The sequence below is a fragment of the Malania oleifera genome, chromosome 13, assembly GCF_029873635.1.
Source record: "Malania oleifera isolate guangnan ecotype guangnan chromosome 13, ASM2987363v1, whole genome shotgun sequence".
Classification (NCBI taxonomy): Eukaryota; Viridiplantae; Streptophyta; class Magnoliopsida; order Santalales; family Ximeniaceae; genus Malania; species Malania oleifera.
The window spans coordinates 30,867,084-30,883,187 of NC_080429.1; positions in this window are offsets into that span (position 1 = coordinate 30,867,084).

Consider the following 16,104-nt stretch of genomic DNA (forward strand, 5'->3'; position numbering starts at 1 on the left):
TGTTTGAGAATGTTAAATTACAATGTATGGTTTGAGAACTTCGGTGGACTAGAATAGGCACAAGACTTTTGTGGGTATTTTTGGTAGCGCTAGTGCACCCACACGTCTTAGAAAGAGTGTGAATATGAGATGGTCGATTGTGCTGGGAAGGGTAGGGTCCCCCTTGGAGTCTAGACCAGTATGGGAACAGCCAATCGGACCTATAGACTGTAGAATATGGTTGATTTAACTATGGAGGGCCAACTAGAGTTAAGTCCAGGGCCGCACAACCTGTCATGGGGTGGAAGCATGACTATGATTTTTCCATCGGTACAGAGAGTTCTAAACGCATAATTGTTATTTTAACCATTGATAATATGAGAACAGCAGATATGAGAATAGCATATATGAGAACAACGGATATAAGAATAGCAGACGAGAATGATATGAAAATATAATATGTGAAAGCAGAAATGAATATACGAATGAGAAATGTAGAATATGAATGTGAATGTGAAATGTGAAATGTGAAATGTGAAATGTGAAATGTAAAATGAATAATATAGGGATAACAGATACAGAGTAAAGAAAGAAATGTATTATATATTGTATTATAGTATGTATTTGAGGCGAAGTATATACTTCGCTCGAGGGCTTGTTGAGAAAGGCGAGTGCCCTGATAAAATCAGATGTAGCCATACTGGGCTGCATAATGTATTAGGGAAGAGGGAATCTACTTGTATCGGTGAGTAATCTTTCCTATTATTGGGAACTTCTACCATTAAACCTTTGTGTGAATGTGTGAGTACGAGATAAACTTACCACTTGAGGGCTTACTGCGTAAGGTAAGTGCCCTGATATGCTTCAGTTGTGACCATAGGTTGCTTAAGGTATTAGAGCAGAGGGGTGCTACTTGTATGAGCGAGTAATCATCCTAATCCTTGGGAACTCTCGTTGGTAAAATACCTTATATATGTTTGAGTAGGAACAGAGAATGATTTCATTATTATGGTTTCATTTGAAAAAAATGAACATATATATTGTACACAAACCTCATGTTAGCCACACATTGATTTAATGTATTCCATCCTTATTGAGATGTTTCTTATCTGATACAAATTCTATCTTTTCAAGACCTTCGCGTGATCGAGCTTAGTGAGCTCGAGGTTGGTATAGCATTTTGATATAGAGAGAGGGTATAAACTTTGGTTATAACTTTTGGGGTTGTAATATATTTATGTTTTCAGAGTTGTGAATATTTGTCAATACTGGATGTTGGTTTATACTTTTGAGGTTATATAGGTGTAGAAACTTTGGTATATTATTGAGGAGTTGCTATTATTTTCATTGCATAACTGATATAAAGTCAGGTACAAGTAATGGAACACATGGCACCTAGGCCCCACTTGGAGGGTTTGGGGCGTCATAAGGTGGTATCAGAGATATATTTCAAACAACACTCTGGACCCCATTTTAGGGTTTGGTGCATTACAGTTTGGTATTAGAGCATTAGGTTTTAGGTTATGCAGGGATGATTAATACTAGAATATAAGAACAGATGATGGGGAGGATAGGAGAAGGGTAGAATAGGGATTGAGAAGTATAGGATTTTGTCTTGTAGCCTGGAGGCGGAAATACATCAACGATTTCCTGTGATTTTTCTGAAGTAGTTGACGGCCTCAGAAAAGCCACGGTAAACCTTAGATTATTTCGTTTCTGAGTAGTGAGACTGGTCCTAAATTGAAAAGTTGGGCGTATATTGGAATTTAGATTAATGATTGTGTTGATAGGGTTATGATAATGAAATTCTTAACTCTTTTCTGTCCTATTTTTCAGGATGAATCCTAGAGGTAAGAATGTGGCGGCTGAGGGAGAGTAAGATTCAGAGGCTTCTAATGAGGGGGATTTTGATACCTTCACGATGCTGCGGGTATAGCCCATTAGGTCAGGGCAAATATGTGATGACCTAAAATATATATATATATATATATATATATATATATATATATACGATTAAAGTATAATAATAATAAAATAATAAAAATGGTCAATACAAAAGTATTTTTCTGTAGGATCCTTGATTCTATGTTTGATGCCTAAGAAAGACCTTGTCTTAGCCAGTGCTCAGAGACTATTGCGGTTCAGTCGCTCCCTGGAGGTTTGTCTGGTCAAAATGAATTTCATAGGATAAACAGGATAAATCCTGTTTGTACACGTAAATAAGTACATATACATAAAATAGTGTTTTGATAGACATAATTTGTAGAAATATAAGGTAAAATAATAATAATATAACTATCCTATGTGGGGCCCACAAGACTATGTGGGGCCCACATGAGTCTCGAAGTCGTGTGAGATTCACATGAGTTCCAAAGCTGTATAGGACTCATAAAATCGTATGAGAACTATTAGAATTACGTAAGATCCACTTGGGTCTTGAAGTTGTGTGGGGCCCATATGAGTTCCGAAGTCGTGTGGGATCTACATGAGTCCCGAAACTATGTAGGGCATATAAAACCGTGTGAGGACTATTGGAGTTACGTAGGACCCACTTGGGTCTCGATGTTGTGTTGGGCTCACAAGACCATGTGGGGCCTACATAAGTTTTCAAAATTTGAATTTAATTCTTTAAAAAAAATAATACTAAAACATGACTTAATAATAATAATAATAATAATAATAATAATAATAATAATGATTTAAAATTTTTTTAAAAATAAATAAATAAATAAATAAATAAAGTAAGTAATTAATTAAAAATTTATTAAATGGGAGTGGTGACAAACATTCCCACATGACCTTCATCCCTATCTCATACTCAACTCATACCTAGTCCATCCCTTGCCCATTCTTTATTATAAAAAAAAAATTATAATTTCACCTCTCTCCATACACTTTTACAAATTCAATTTTCCTCCCCAAAATTTTCCTATAAATAGGAAGCTCTCAACTTTCATTTCTCACAAAAAATTTTCAAAGGAAGAGAAAGATTAGTGAGTGAAAGAATTAGTGGTTGAGGGAGAATTTTTGCTATAATTAAAATTCTCACTCACCCACTCTTTCCGATATCATTTTTTTGAGATATTCGTAGTGTTCGTAGTACAAAGTAAAGGGAGAGGTAAGTAAATTTAATTATGTTAGATTTTTATTAAAAATTCATACATGAATTTATTTGTAAGTAAATTTTGATTATATTAGTCAAAAAATTCTCTTGAGTTTATTTTTACCATATTTAATTATACTAGTTTTATCTTTAATATACTTGTATTTATTTTTGAGTTAAAAAATGTTCTAAACCCCTCGGCTATTTTACATCATTAATTTCAACTCAAGAAAATATTTTTATCACGAAAATTGTGTGACATGAGTTTATTTATACGTTGCATATTTCACGAAAATATGAGTAAAGATTACACGAGTTGATTTTTTTTTTACATTGCGTATTTCACAAAAATATGAGTAAAAATGAGATTTTCATGATATTATTTTAAATTGTAGAAATTGTATAATAAAAATATTTTTAACCCTTTATGATAAAGAAAATTCAAAGTTATAGATGTTTGGTACCGCAACTTAAAGTTTAAATGAATTAGAGTGCACCAACATTGTTTAGAAAGTGATTTTATATGTTAGTGGATTTCTCCTGAGTGCATACTTGGGTTAGACCAGGATTTAATAAGGAAAATTTCACTTAATGATGATGTGTGTTGATTTAATTTAACCAGCTAGCCAGTTAAGTCCAGTATTCGGACCGCATAACCCAGTCATGGGGGTAAACATGACTTACGATTAACAGACCTAAGGGTAATTTTTAAAGTATACATATATACATATTTAATTACGAGTACAAAGTTATTGATGATTTGAAGGTAAAGTATAAATTTATATGAACATGACCATTATTGTGCCTAAATGATGATTTAAAGGAAACGTATAAGGAAAAGTATATATATATGTATATAATTAAAAATTATAATTGCAATTTTTAAAGTTAAAAGTTTAATTTAACAGTTATAGTATATGATTATAAAATTTTACTGTTGTAGTTTATGACAAAGGTTTTTATGCAGTAATTTTTAACTATACATTTATTTTAAAAGCATTTTTAAAGCTATTGTATTAAATATTATTTTACGAAATTAAATTATTTTGAAAGCTCATTTTGGCCACACACTAATAATAATCTTATTTACTTATTGAGCGTCGTCTCACCCCAATCATTATTTTACATTTCAGATCATTTTAAGGAGCGTACCAGAAATTTGGAGTAGCAAGTGCATGGGCGGGAGTAGAAATAGTAGAGTAGAATAAAAATTTAACATAATACAATTTAGAATACATTTGTGTATTTTAGAATTTTAGAATTTTGTATTTTAACAATTGAGACATATATTGTAACAAAGCTAATTAGTGCTCTGGTAATAAAAATAATTTAGATTTATTTGCCTACGTTGAAAAATTTATATGTAGGAACCCATTCGGGTTCGGGTTCTTACAAAAGATGAGGCAGGATATTAGAGAATAGAATTGTCCACCTATAGGTCAGGGCTGTAGCATCAAGGATTTTATGAGATTAAACCCTCCGACTTTTGTGGGAGGACCGGATCCAGTGGTTGTAGAGAACTAGGTAATGGAGATTGAGGATATCATGACTGTACTCAGTTGCACGGATGAGTAGAAACTCCTATACGCCGCATTCAAGATGATAGGGGATGTGAAACGCTGGTGGCTTTCTGTGAAGCTGCTAGAGGAACAGAGGTTAGTAAAGATAGCTCTGACGTGGGATTGATTCAAGGAGCTATTCTTTGACAGGTACTTCCTTTTGTCCACTAGAGAAGAAAAGATTGAGGAATTCACTAACCTGACACATGGGAGTATGACTATTGGGGAATATGAAGTTAACTTCGTTGAACTATCGTGTTTTTCTCCATTCTTGATCCCAAACGAGGCGAGAAAAGCCAAAAAGTTTGAAAAAGGCTTGAGATGAAGGGTTTGTGAGCTTGTAGTACGATTTCAGGTCCAGAACTTCTCTGACTTGGTGGATAAGGCTTCGATGCTGGATAAGAGCATTTAGTGTGGTACAGAGCCGACAGAGCAGAGGAAAAGGCTTGTACCTTCCAGTTTTCAAGCTGAGGGTAGTCAGGGATCAAGGAAGAGAGAGAAGGATACTGTGGGCCTGAGGCAGGAGATGGGAGATCGGGTTTATTTTGGTTATCAGGATAATTTCTCTTACTCTTTATGTCAGAGATGTAATAAGAGGCATAGGGGTGAATGTCGGATCGAGACTCCTAATTGCTATAGGTGTGGTAAACCGGGGCACATTAGGAGGAACTGTCATGAACCGTTGCCTATTGCACCTATACCAAACCATATTAGGGGAAATCAGCAAGTACCCTAAGGTGGTGGTGGTCCAGCACGAGTGTACTCGATGATCCCAACTGAGCCAAATATTGCCAAAGGCATAAGTATGTGTTTATGTTGAAGATAAATAATGATTTTATTTAATTGTAGATGATGTAGAAGTTTATATGAAGCTATATATACTGGATCGTATGAAATATAGTTAGTTGATGAATTTTAGAAATGTGAAAAATGATTGGGTAGCAAATTTCGAGGACGAAATTCTTTTAAGGAGGGGAGAATGAAGTGATCCTAAAAGTAAAAAATAAAAAAATTAAATATTAATTAATTAATTAAATATGATTAAACTAAATTAAATAAATAAATAATATAATAAGATATATACATATATACATACATATATATATATATATATATATATATATATATATGTATATAGGAAACTTAACTACTAAGCTTCCTTAAAAAAAAAAAAAAAATTTATAGAGATATTTCTCTCTGTTTCTCTTTTAGTCTCTCCACACGTCTCTCTCTCTCATTGCTACTCTCGTCTCTCTCTCCTCATTTCTTGGTTAATATTTAGTCAATCGGAAAATCGAAAATACCACTGGGTTCCTATCTCCACCACCGATATTCCTACCGGAGCAAATTTGTCATGGGAGCGACGTAGACACCACTTTTGGGGAAAGGTATACTCCCTATCTTTCCTTAATTTTTCCTTAAATCTTCAACTAAATTGATGATCAGGTACCACCACGGGGTCCTAGTCTCGATCGTCGTCATTTTGGCCGGAGCAAATTCTCAATTTGGGGGTCCTAGGCACCACTCCAAAGCGAGAGTGAGATTTAGGGAATTAAGTGGTTATTTTTAGGAGTTTAATTGTTCTTTGAAATTTATGGGTCTAGAAAATGTTAAAATAGTATTTTATTTAGGGTTGATTTGATTAAATTAGGGTTATTGAATTAGGGTTCGAGTGAGCGCCGCAAGCATCGTTTTGGGGTCCATGCTGGCATAATTCAAGAAACCATGTAAGAGGAATATATTAAACCCGGATTTTTGAGGAAATAACCAGTGAAAAATGGAAATTTTATGTGTATATGTATATGATTTTTACGTGAGTTCTGAAAAGCCGATCGTTTGAATTGTAAATTTCTGAACCAAGGGCTGTGTTACTAGATATTATTTGCGAAAATAGAAAGTTAAAACGACAGATTTTTTGGATAAATTGTATAAGAAATTAAATGTATATTTTCAGTCTATGAATGATGAATGTGGGTTGGCTTATTTTACAGTAAACATATGAAATATGTTGTTAAAATGTGTGGTATGAGTAAAATGAAGTTTCTGTGTTAAACTATGATATATGTATGAGATGCAGGAAAAACTGGAAATGCATTGAGAATTAAAATGTGATATGATTTATTCTACATGTGTTTGAGAATGTTAAATTACAATGTATGGTTTGAGAACTCCAGTGGACTAGAATAGGCATAGTATTGTTGTGGGTATTTTTGGTAGCGCTAGTGCACCCACACGTCTTAGAGAGAGTGTGGAGACGAGATGGTCGATTGTGCTGGGAAGGGTAGGGTCCCCCTAGAGTCTAGACCAGTATGAGAAGAGCCTATCGGATCTACAGACTGTAGAATGTGGTTAATTTAACTTTGGAGGGCCGACTAGGGTTAAGTCCAGCGTTCAGGCCGCACAACCCATCATGAGGCGGAAACATGACTATAATATTTTCATCGGTATAGAGAGTTCTAAACGCATAATTATTATTTTAACCATCGATAATATGAGAACAGCAGATATAAGAACAGTAGATATGAGAATAAAAGATATAAGAATAGTAGACAAGAATGATATGAAAACAGAATATTTGAAAGTGGACATGAATATACGAATGAGATATGTAGAATATGAATGTGAATGTGAATATGAAATGTGATGTGAATAATATAGAGATAACAGATATAGAGTATAGAAAGAAATGTATTATATATTATATTATAATATGTATTTAAGGCGAAGTATACACTCCGCTCGAGGGCTTACTGAGAAAGTCGAGTGCCCTGATAGGTATCAGATGTAGCCATACTGGGTGCATAATGTATTAGGGCAGAGGGAAGTTACTTGTATGGACGGGTAATCTTCCCTATTCTTGGGAACTTCTGCCAGTAAACCTTTGTGTGAATGTGTGAGTACGAGATAAACTAGCCACCTAAGGGCTAACTGAGTAAGGTAAGTGCCCTGATATGTTTTAGTTGTGACTGTATGTTGCTTAAGGTATCAGAGTAGATGGGTGCTACTTGTATGAGTGGGTAATCATCCTAATCCTTGGGAACTCTCGTTAGTAAAATACATTGCATGTGTTTGAGTAGGAACATAGAATGATTTCATAATTATAGTTTCATTTGAAAATAATGAATATATATATATATATATATATATATATATTGTACACAAACCTCATGTTAGCCACACACTGATTTAATGTATTCCATCCTTACTAAGATGTGTCTCACCCGATACAAATTCTATCTTTTCAGGACTTTCGCGTGATCGAGCTTAGTGAGCTTGAAGCTGGTACATCATTTTGATAGAGAGAGAGAGTATAAACTTTGGTTATAATTTTTTGGGTTGTAATATATTTGTATTTTCAGAGTTGTGAATATTTGTGAATACTCGATGTTGGTTAATACTTTTGATGTTATATAGATGTAGAAACTCAAGTATATTATTGAGGAGTTGTTATTATTTTTGCCGTGTAACTGATATAGAGTTAGGTACAGGTAATGGAACACGTGGGACCCAGGCCCCACTTAGCGGGTTCGGGGCGTCAAAATGTGGTATTAGAGATATATTTCAAATAACACTCTGGACCCCATTTTATGGTTCGGGGCGTTACAAAAACTATCATTGAAAAATAAACTTGCATATATATTTTATATATATATATATATATATATGTATGTATGTATACATGTATCCCATCCCATTCACATTAGACAATTAGTAATGGGCAAGCATAATGCCCTGAACAAGTTTGGTTCGTGATGTTCCCTCACTTATGCACTCAACGTCCTTGTAGACTTTGACCCTAAGAACTTTTCAAATTTTTCCATGAATGGTTGCATACCTTTCGTTGAAATCCATGTGATTTCTGTATCTACAAGGCCTTTTCAATTCACTAAGAACTTATCCCGCTTCTTCCTTGAGGATGTGAAGTCTCTGTCTATAAGGATAACTTCAACTTCTCATCTATTACATTGCACTAGATTCACTAATGTTTTGGTTGACTGACTTCTACTTGGATCTTTGATGCCAACGTTGGATGACTTGAGGTAGTTGCTGTGAAACATGAGATGCACTTTCATCCAAGACGGAGGGTTAATCTTGTAAAAGGCCTTCCTAACTTTGGCCAAGATAGGGACTGACCCTTCATACTTGTGAAGTAGTCTCCTATCTCAACTTTGTAAAAACCTGATCTATTTAGAATTAAGCTTAACAAGCACCAAGTCACCCACGTTGAAGTGCAATGATCTTCTCCTATGATATGCCCACTTCTTCATCCAGTTTAAAGTTTTCACCGAGTAGCTTGGACAATCTCTACATTCTATCTCATTTTTTGGTGAAGATGTATATGATGACCCAAAAATATATATATGATTAGAGTACAATAATAATAATAATAATAATGGTAATTAAGTTAATATCAATACAGAAGTGCTTTTCTGTAGGATCCTTGATTCTATGTTTGATGCCTAAGAAGTACCTTGTCTTAGCGAGTGCTCACAGACCATTGCGGCTAGTCGCTCCCTAGAGGTCGACTTGGTCAAAATGGAATTTCATAAGATAAACAGGATAGACACTGTTTGTACACGTAAATAAGTACATATACATAAACTAGTGTTTTGACAGATATAATTTATAAAAATACATGACAAAATAATAATAATAATAATATAAGTATCTTATGTAGGGCCTATAAGATTGTGTGCTACATGAGTTCCGCAGTCGTGTGAGGTCCACATGGATCCCGAAGTTATGTAGGGCTCATAAAATTGTGTGAGAACTATTGGAGTTACGTAAGACCCACTTGGGTCTCGAAGTTATGTAGGGCCCACAAGATTATGTGGGGCCCGCATGAGTTTTCGAAATTCAAACTTAATTCCTTTTAAAAACAAAAAATACTAAAACATAATTTAAAAATAATAACAATGATAATAAAAATAATAATGACTTAAAAATAAAAAATAAAAATAAAAAAATAAAAAATAATTAATTAAGTAATTAATTAAAAAATAATTAAATGGAAGTGTCGGCAAACACTCTCATTTCTCCCACATGACTTTTAACCCCCTCCCATACCTAACCCATTCATGCCAATTTATTAATTTTTTTTAAAAAAATTATAATTTCACCCATCTCCCCGTACTTTTATAAATTTTATTTTTTTCCTCAAAATTTTCCCATAAATAGGAAACTCTCAACTTTCATTTTTCATAAAAAAATTTCAAAGGAAGAGAAGTATTAGTGAGTGAAAGAATTAATGGTGGAGGGAGAATTTTTTTATAATTAAATTCTCACTCTCCCACTCTTTCCGATCTCATTTTTAGAGATATTTGTTGTGTTCGTAGCATAAGGTTAAGTAAGAGGTAAATAAATTTGATTATGTTAGACTTTTTTTAAAATTCTTACCTGAGTTTATTTATAAGTAAATTTGATTATGTTGGACTTTTATTAAAATTCATACCCAAGTTTATTTGTAAGTAAATTTGATTATGTTAGATTTTAATTTAAAATTTATACCTGAGTTTATTTGTAAGTAAATTTCAATTATATTAGTTAATTTCATAAAATTCTCTTGAGTTTATTTTTACGCATATTTAATTATACTAGTTTTATTTTTACTATACTTGCATTTATTTTTGACTTAAGAAATGTTCTAAATTCTTTGGGTATTTTACATCATTAATTTCTATTCAAAAAAAATTTTTTAACACAAAAATTGTATGGTATAAGTTTATTTATACATTGCATATTTTGCGAAAATATGAGTAAAGATTACATGAGTTGATTTTTTTATGTTGCGTATTTCACGAAAATATGAGTAAAAATGAGATTTTCATGATATTATTTTAATTGTAGAAATTATATAATAAAAATATTTTTAAAACCCCTTATGGCTCAGACAATACAGAAAATTACGAATGTTCGGTACCGCAACTTAAAGTTTAAACAGGTCAGCGTACACCCATACTGTTTACAGAGTGGTTTTATATGGTAGTGGATTTCATTTTTATAAATTTCATTTTTTTTCTCAAAATTTTCCTATAAATAGGAAACTCTCAACCTTCATTTTTCATTAAAAAATTTCAAAGGAAGAGAAGTATTAGTGAGTGAAAGAATTAATGGTGGAGGGAGAATTTTTTTATAATTAAATTCTCACTCTCTCACTCTTTCTGATCTCATTTTTAGAGATATTTGTTCTGTTCATAGCATAAGGTTAAGTAAGAGGTAAATAAATTTGATTATATTAGACTTTTATTAAAATTCATACCTGAGTTTATTTATAAGTAAATTTAATTATGTTGGACTTTTATTAAAATTCATATCCAAGTTTATTTGTAAGTAAATTTGATTATGTTAGATTTTAATTTAAAATTTATACCCGAATTTATTTGTAAGTAAATTTCAATTATATTAGTTAGTTTTATAAAATTCTCTTGAGTTTATTTTTACCCATATTTAATTATACTAGTTTTATCTTTACTATACTTGCATTTATTTTTGACTTAAGAAATGTTCTAAATTCTTTGGGTATTTTACATCATTAATTTCTATTCAAAAAAAATTTTTTAACACGAAAATTATATGGTATAAGTTTATTTATACATTACATATTTTATGAAAATATGAGTAAAGATTACATGAGTTGATTTTTTTATGTTGCGTATTTTACGAAAATATGAGTTAAAATGAGATTTTCATGATATTATTTTAATTGTAGAAATTATATAATAAAAATATTTTTAAAACCCCTTATGGCTCAGACAATACAGAAAATTACGAATGTTCGGTACCACAGCTTAAAGTTTAAACAGATCAGCGTACACCCACACTGTTTACAGAGTGTTTTTATATGGTAGTGAATTTCTCTTGAGTGCATACCTGGGTCGGATTAGAGTTTAATAGGGAAAATCTCACTTAATGATGATGTACGTTGATTTAATTTGACCGGTCAGCCAACTAAGTCCAGTTTTCGGACCGCACAACTCATTCATGAGGGTAAACATGACTTACAATTAACAGACCTAATGGCTGTTTTTACAGTACGTGTGTATATATATATAATTACATATACAAAGCTATCGATGAATTGAAGGAAAAGTATATGTTTATGTGAATGAGGACATTTTTATGCATAGATAATGATTTAATAAGGAATATTATTTATATATATATGATTGAACATTATAGTTATAGTTTTAAAAGTTAAAAAATTCAATTTAACAGTTATAACATATGATTATAAAATTTTACTGTTATAGATGATAGTAAAAGTTTTATATGGAAATTTTTAAATTTATATTTATTTTTAAAGCAATTTTAAAGTCATAATATTAAATATTATTTTACGAAATTAAAATAGTATGAAAGCTCATTTTGGCGACACACTAATAATAATTGGTATCAGAGAATATGATATAGGTTCTGCATACTCTAACATATAGATTTTACTAGAACTTAGGCATAAAACATGATTTGGGTAGGATTGGATAGTTTAGAATTTTTTTTTTGTTTGTTATATTATTATACGTTAATAATAGATTTATGATTTTAAAATAACATTTGATCATTGTTTAAGAATGGATCCTAGAGATAGTAGCATTGGAGGAAATGAGATTAACGTGAAGGTTCCCAAGCACAGGTAACAATCATATATTCTCAAAGAAAAATGGTAATATTATTGAAGACACATTAATTAATTTAAATATGTTATTTATGTTTGTAGAAACATGTACCCATATTGATGACTCATAATTAATTGTTAGATCAAATGCATCAATAATTTAAAATTTTCATATATATAAATATAATAATATAGTTATATCCGAGATTTATTTATTTTCGTCGTTATTATTTTCACTAAAAATATAACAAGTAGCACATTAAACCCTACTGGGTTTGGAGGTGTTACACATACAAATAGATATATACAAACGGTTTATTCTGAAATCTGGATTTATCCAAAATTCCTTTGCATGTACAAGTTGGATATGAATATGTATTTTTACATTGCATATTCAATTCTTATCAAAATATTCAAACTTAATTTAGGAATATATATTTTGACGAAATCTTTAATTTTAATTTTGTATTAGTTTATAAGGAATTAAATACAATTTGAATGTTACTATATTATATTTAATTAAAAAAAAAAATTCCTTAGCATGTGCAAGTTAAATATGAATATATATATATATTCATTGCATATTCAATTCCCATCAAGTAATCAAGTTTGATTTATGAGTACAAATTTTGATGGAATCTTTAATTTTTTATTTTGTATAAATTTATAAAAGTTAATACAACTTAAATTTTACTATATTAGATATAATTTTTTTTTATATAGTTTCATTAATGAAAGCAATATAAAATTAACTAATTTTCTTCAAATAACTAACCAATGTCAAATCATCGATCGGTCAAACATATCCAACATATATTTGATATAATAATAATAATAATAATATTGGAATATATGTACATACCCAACATATATTTGATTTAATATAATAATAATAATAATAATAATAATAATAATAATAATAATATTGGAATATATATATATATATAAAGGGTACTCTCATAGTAAAAAAAAAAAAAAAAAAAGCCTTATGGGTGGAAATCACTAGTTATAACTCACTTACCCCCGAAGCAAGGCCAGGGCATGAGACCACTTGAGCATAATGGGGACTCGAACCCGCGATCACATGAATGTACGGCCGGTTCCTTACCACTAGGGCACCCTCCAAGTGGTGACTTAAGGATGAGATTAATTATAATTAAAATATTAATAAAGATGTAGAAACATAAACAGAACCTTGAGTTCGCAAATTTTGTAATATGCGTCGCTCGCTCGATTTTCGCTGCAGGCATCACTCTCTCTCGATTTTTGCGACACATATCACTTTCCTTCGATTTTTGCAAAATGCGTCACTCTAGGCACGCGTTGCTCTCTCTCGATTTTCGCGACACATATCGTTTTCCCTCAATTTTTGCAAAATGCGTCTCTTGATATCCGTGACACGCGTCGCTCTCTCTCGATTCTCACGGCACACGTCGCTCTCCCCTGATTTTTTCAAAACTCGTCAAACGATATCCGTGGCACGCACCGCTCTCTCTCGATTCTCGTGGCACACGTCATTCTCTCTCGATTTCCACAACACACGACCATTCCCCTATAAAAAGGGTCTGCACTCCTCGAACTCTAAGCATCATGGCTTTCTATCATCTTGAATAACCACATTTCGATTTGTAAAGATTAGCTCTTCCTAACTTTTCTCTTGGTTGTCTCATTACTCGAAAATGTTGTCAAATCACCTAACTCCCCAAGTTGTTGAGAGCAGCACTAGATCATCAATTCAAAGATGAAAACCCAGCAAGACACAGCTGGAGATTTTAGAGGAGACCTTCTGCTGTAGTCAAGGCGAACTCCCTTCTATGGAGCGGGCTATCTTACTTGCAGCACGACGCCGACAATATGATCCAATTGAGTCGAGAAATGTACGCTTTTGGTTTGAGAACCGTAGGAGTAAGCGGGGATCAATTGAAGAAACCACTATTTCAACTACTGCCCCACCAATTATCCATCTTACCTCCTCCGCCACTACCACCCTGAGTAGTGCCCTTGTCATTTTCCCAACCACTTGTACCCTCATCCCTATTGACAATATTCCATCTATGAAACTTACACAACTAACATCACACCAATGAACCATAACCCTTACAATGGCAGCATCGCAGTCACCACACTAAGGGTTTGTGATAATGCCGGCCTACTCTACCATTGTTAAGAGATCCAAAACGCATTGAGACTTATGTACGGGCCACTGATGACTCGTTATGAGCATCCTCACCAAAGGCCACAAGGGAAAGAGGGCAGCTCTTCGTCCCTTGCTGAACAAATGGGCGTTCTCTCCCTTTTTCCGATCCAAGCCAGCGACATTACAAGAGGTCAACTCGCCAAAAAAGAACCCAGGCAGTTAGCAGTGATATCGCTAGCACTTCGATAGATATTGACGTTGAGCTAAGGCTCTAAAGGCCAGATTTCGTTTCATTTTGTTTTATATATATATATATATATATATATATATATAATTATCCTTTTCCACATCTTCTGAATTTCTTTTCCATTTCAACCTCTATTAGACCAACGATTCACGCTTCAGTTCCCAAAATAAAATATTTCGTCAAATTGACCCTCAATCTATTATAAGACTTAGCCAAATTGTTCATCAATTTACTTTTTTCAAATAGTGCAACCAATTATACAGTACTCATTTAAATTAGCAAATTTTAGGGACGAAATTTTTTATAAGGAGGAGAGAATGTGATGGCTCAAAAATATATATACGATTAAAGCATAATAATAATAATAATAATAATAATAATAATAATGGTCATTAAGTTAATATCAATATAGAAGTGCTTTTCTGTAGGATTCTTGATTTCATATTTGATGCCTAAGAAAGACTTTATCTTAACAAGTGTTCAGAGACCATTGCGGCTCAATCGTTCCCTGGAGGTCGGCCTGATCAAAATGAAATTTCATAAGATAAACAGGATAGACACTATTTATATACGTAAATAAGTACATGTGCATAAAATAGTGTTTTGACAGACATAATTTATAGAAATACATGATAAAATAATAATAATAATAATAATAATAATAATAATAATAACAACATATGTATCTTATGTGGGGCCCACATGAGTCCTGAAGTGGTGTGGGGTCCACATGAGTCTCGAAGTTATGTAGGGCTCATAAAATCGTGTGAGAACTATTGGAGTTACGTAGGACCTACTTAGGTATTGAAGTTGTGTAGGGCCTACATGAGTTTTCGAAATTCAAACTTAATTCTTTTAAAAAAAAAATAATATTAAACATAATTTAAAAATAATAACAATGATAATAATAATAATGACTTAAAAAAATTTAACAAATTAAAAAAAATTAATTAATTAATTAAGTAATTAATTAAAAATTAATTAAATGAGAGTGTCAGCAAACACTTCCATTTCTCCCAAATGACCTCCATCCCCATCCCATACCTAACCCATCCATGCCCATTCATTAATTTAAAAAAAATTATAATTTCACCTCTCTCCCCACACTTTTATAAATTCCATTTTCTTCCCCAAAGTTTTCCTATAAATAGGAAGCTCTAAATATTCATTTTTCATAAAAAAATTTCAAAGGAAGAGAATGATTAGTGAGTGAAAGAATTAGTGGTGGAGAGAGAATTTTTTTAGAATTAAATTCTCACTCACCCACTCTTTCCAATATCATTTTTTTAGAGATATTCGTTGTGTTCGTAGCACAAGATTAAGTAAGGGGTAAGTAAATTTGATTATGTTAGACTTTTATTAAAATTCATACTCGAGTTTGTGTATTTTAGAATTTTAGAAATTTACATTTTAATAGTTGAGACATATATTTGTAATAAAGCTAATTAGTGGTTTGGTAATAAAAAT